At 37.4% G+C, this 5,000-nt stretch overlaps 1 protein-coding gene across 5 annotated transcripts in view; it reads right to left on the bottom strand.

Annotated features, from left to right (window-relative positions):
- The window catches only part of LOC126580788 (protein quiver), a 14,661-nt gene that overhangs the window by 131 nt on the left and 9,530 nt on the right, over positions 1-5,000 (bottom strand). For all 5 annotated transcript variants that reach the window (XM_050244045.1, XM_050244044.1, XM_050244046.1 and 2 more), the window contains exon 5: positions 1-5,000. This exon is cut by the window's left edge and continues 131 nt beyond it; it is cut by the window's right edge and continues 3,455 nt beyond it. The gene's annotated coding sequence lies outside the window, so the exon portion shown is untranslated.

Here is a 5,000-nt window from a genome sequence, read left to right as displayed (position 1 = left end):
TCTGACTGAATCTGTCTGGGGATAGAGTAGTGATGGTTCCGCGTAAATTTTTATTTTTGGGTTCTGAGCTGCTAAAATGCTGATTACCAGTGTATTTTGGACTCATTCCCTAATCTGCTTTTTAATCTCTTCTCGTTCATCACGTAAAAGCTTGTTTTTAGAATTCTCAAATTGCAGGATACACAACTCTCTTTCATTCGCATATTGTTGCATCATGTCGGTTGGTTGTTTGCTGCTTACACTTTACGACTAGGAGGTTATAAAATTGGGAAAATATGGCTCCCATCGAGAGATAAGGTGAAGAAGAAACGCGTCTTAGAGACTGATTATAACAATTTGCAACAAGCTGCACTCGTGTCTGCCTTGCCATTTGCGAGTATCATTTCCTAGATCCTATGCTTTCCATACCCTATATTATCTTTATTCGTTTTCCCTTCCTTAGCTCTCATATCACTGACCCTTGATCATTCTGCTGGGAAAGTGAATTGCAATTGATTGGGATTCTTTAATTAATCATAATTTAATTGATAAAAATGTCATTATTCTAAACTACTTTTGGTTGATAATAACTAGAGGTGACCTACGAATCGGCGCACGGGATAAGCATTTCGCATCACATGCTCTTTAAGAAAGAAACATTTAATAATTGCTCAACTCAGTCAGCTTCAAATGTCCGTGTAAACATTGGTGACTCCTAGTAGCACGCGTTGTTAGAGCTACGTACTTGTTTACGCAGAAAATAAGATTTACTTTTTTCACAATTCTCTAAAGGCAAATACGTTTAGGGCTGGTTCCTTTAAATTGTATGTACAAACGAAATTTTTTTGAGCAAACGAATTTCTTTTTTTGAAAAGCAATTAATAAAATGAAAAGACAAATTGGCTTCTAGTTGTCCTATTTGTTTGTAGAGAAACATAAGCGCATAACAATTATCCCGTCGTCGATGCATCTTTAACGCAGCTATTTAAAAACCACTTTAAACAACACCACGTGTTTAGGGAAATTGACTGAATTAACAAATTGACCTAATGCATTGAGTTACGTTGACCCTCAACGGCGACACTATCTTGAGTAAGCCTAACTGATTGCTCCGACCCGTGCAGATGGTATAGTGTTGGTTGGTTGTTGAAATTTAAACGAGTTATTAAAAGTCAACCGTACTTAGTAATGATTTTTCATTTTATCATTCGCCAAATAAGATGTCTACCTGCGTTGTCTTGTTTTTGTTTATTTAACTTTTCGATTGCTGATCGTGTTGCATAACAGAACATGTACAATATTACTCATTCATCTTGCACGTATTTGAGCTCTATAAAATGTGTGAGAGAATTATCATTCCTGGTATCAGAACGTAATCAGCTCTAACATTCTTAGCATCGGTGATTGCAACTGTTCGCCTTCGTGAAAACAGTTGATAATTCCGGAGTATCGCTAAGGGTGATGGTCGTTCTTGAGTCTATGAGAAAAATATCATGGCATTGGATTCATATGTGAGCCCGTGGAAAGCGCATACTATACGTGATTCGAATCTGCATGCTATATATGCGACATGGTGAATGATGATCGCATTGGAAGCACAGGAATATCGGCAACATTTGAAATCTGGAAAATGGTGCGTTTTAAAACTTTTGCGTATTTAAATTTCCATCTGCATTTACTGATAAAAGATGTATTTGAAAAATGTGAAACTGCATACATTCGGTATAATATCAACAGCAAATGGCTGCTCTCGCTTCTCCATCCATTTTATCACATTCACATTCCAACATATGCAGCTATTTTCCAGATTCCATCAGCCGTGTCCTTTAATCAGATTCTATTCCAATCGAATATGTTACTTCAGCTGCATGTCGATTCGGTACACACAAAGATACCTTTCCAGCGTACGAGCCTGCTTTGTTGTTCAAGCATACATAGCTCGTTGATGAAGAATGTGCACTCTCCTTTGTAAGCTTCTACCATCGCAGTTCACTGAGAAAATGAAAACTCAAAGGAAGGCAGAAGATGCAATGTTTCAAGTCCCCTTTCAGTTCGATCGTTCATTGCTCATGTTCCCATTAGATACCATGGAGGATATCGCATTTTGCTGCGTTTACTTATTCATTATAGCTGAACGGTGCTCGGCTTGCTTGATGAGTTGTTATGGTTAAAACCCGCCTCACGAAAGCTGACTTATGTTATTACAAAACAAAAAGTCCCTCCAATTTGTTCCAGTATCGATTTTAAATCTTTACTGGAAATGAAGGAAAAATACATTTTATCATAACTTCCTAGCCGCATATAACGAAGATGCGTAACAAGGCTCATAGGACTAGAAAAAAGGTCTTATTTTGTTTATGTTGCAATGGTTTGGTATGGCAACAACATTACAAAAACGCGGTGGAGTTCCGTAAGAAAATTGAGCCAGCTTTCATTTGCATCATATTGAGACTAGCGATCTGTACAGCAAGTCAATTGTCTATGGATTCTATAAATCCAGAGAAGAATTCTTATTCTTTCCAAAAAATTGCCCGTTTCGCCATCTGCTTAAAGAAAGCGGTATAGCGTTTGGTGAATATTTTTGAGTGTAGAAGGCACAGTAAGGAAGGAGTTGGTATCCGACTATTGGGTTCATTACGGGACGAATGTTTTTCAGTAGTCTTATGCACACGTGACGTAGACAAATGTTCTGCGAAACCAGTTGCGAGATAGGGGGGTTATCTGCAGCGTAGAGAACGAAATACCAGAATGCTGTCCATGGAAAATACATCTTTTTGGAAAAGGACATATAATCACTTACACCGACATACACTCACACACAAGAACATCAATGGTAGCAAATTAACTTGTTTCAAAACACAGGAATAATATTTAATACACAGTTGGTTGTTCAAACGAACATCGAGACTTTACATGGTTTCTGTGGAGACTAAGACCGGGAAGGAATGGATTACTTCGAAAATGGTTTAGATGATACAGGTATTGGGTTGATCTAGTCTACACAAATCGGTTGCAAATCTACTTAATGGAAGGAAAGGTATCAAGATTGACTGATGACGTACAGCGCACACCATTATTTAAACATACAAGGATGAACAAGCCTAAATTAGGTTATGCCTGGAAAATAAGCCAAAATTTAAATACGCAAAACGAAATCAATCGTAGAAGAAGCCATAAAGCGATGGTGCAGTTTGCCGAGCAATACGCCACAACTATATGGATTTTGAAAACACAGCGTAACAAAATAAAGCATTTATGTTTTATTAAAGTTATAATCATCGAATAGCAGGAGCAAAACGCTAAATGACAGTTCGACATGATCTCGAAAGGCATGCAATATTTCAACAGATTTAGCTTTAAGAATTTTCATTCGTTGGCCTCTTTTGCAATCGATCAGAAAGAGGTTTGAGTAAAGTGTTTTTAACGTTTTTCTTACGATCTGTCTTAAAGTGTACAGGCTTTGTTCAGCAGCAAATAGATTTTGCATTTTTTTTTCCTTTCTTATCTTATTAACGATGTAGCGTAAAACAGTGTAAGCTAGGTGCGAATCTCATTAACATATTTTGTCGATCACTGATCTATGGGAAGCTCGGTATTAGTTAGGCTCGTTTTAAAGCTTGAAGGGAATAAAGTCACAATTGGATGTGTGTAATGGCCTGTGAAGCACATCGCGTGTTCGGTTTGTGTGAAAGAGGGAGTGTGTTTGTGGGTGTGTGTGGAACAGTGTTAAGTTTGCGTATTTATTTTTGTGCTACAAGAAGACATAGCATGATCAGCACAAGAGATGACGACAAATAAAAGATCGACGTAAGGATCGAGCAACATCACGGAGCCTTATTAGAGAAATTAAAACACAAAAATCAATTTGCTCATTTGGGGACGATAATTCACTTCTTTCAATAAGTTGTCAAAGTGTGCCAAAAATATGTGCTCATGCCGAAGTGGAGAATACATTTGCCATGCTGCATTTATTATGACTCATAGGCTAGATTCGTATTAGTGTATTCTTTTCTGATTTTTCGTAGCAGTTCGTATTTCGCTGGTGTGTCGTTAAACCACCACATCATTTCGTAACTGGTCACCGGTCATTACCTATCGTTCTTCGATTTGTTTGTTTGCTTCGCACCAGACGTTATACTTTTTGTTATGAAAAACAATTCTCAAACGCAACTGCAATCCCTTTCCATGTTGGTATGGAAATGTTTTCATTGAATGTTAGGTAATCGATTCTATCAATTAAGTAGCAATACAAAGGAAGTAACTATCGTTTGCAATGTTATAATGTTATTTTTCCTTTTTTAAGCCATGGAACAACCATTTTATTTACCTCCTAATTTATGCTCAGTAAACGATACCAAAAATGTTCACAAAATTGTATAACTTGTAAATCGATTCACAATTCTTCAACCTCCAGCTTTCTCTCTCACTCTCTTTCCCTTATTTACCCTTCTCTAGGGCGTTCAATTCGGACGCCTTGCTAGCTATGATTAAATATCTGATACACAGTTAGAAGTAAGTAAAGAGCTTGAGGGCAACAACGAGACGATACTAGCTTTCCAACCGATCACAATAGTCGACGGATTGAGCGCACTGCGTGGATATAAATGGATGGATAGCAATCAATTTAGTATCAGATGTATATGTTCCCTTTTCGGAGTGTTGATAGAACGGTATTTGTGAAATTGAAATGATAGGTTACATTCAGTTTCTTCTATTCGCATTTGTGATCGATATCACCTTAGAAAAGGTTTGTCCAGGATTATCGTTTTAGTACCTATTATATTCACTCGTTATGACGTTATGCTCCAACCTTACACAATTTCGGTACAAAACACGTCATCCACGTCTGAGCCTTCGATGGAGTCTCGTAAAAAATGGTCAACATTTCTTGGTCAACATGCTGTCTACCATCTACCAGCACCGTTATATTATCATACAAGGGATCGCGAGTTTCGTTTTCTATTCTGATAGTGTGAGTGTGTATGTGTGTGTATTTTCAATATTTTAGTATGTTGAATTGA

This window comes from Anopheles aquasalis, chromosome 2 (genome assembly GCF_943734665.1).
Source record: "Anopheles aquasalis chromosome 2, idAnoAquaMG_Q_19, whole genome shotgun sequence".
In the NCBI taxonomy this organism is placed as follows: Eukaryota; Metazoa; Arthropoda; class Insecta; order Diptera; family Culicidae; genus Anopheles; species Anopheles aquasalis.
Note: the sequence above shows the minus strand (reverse complement) of the source record. Positions and strands in the feature narration are given on the sequence as shown.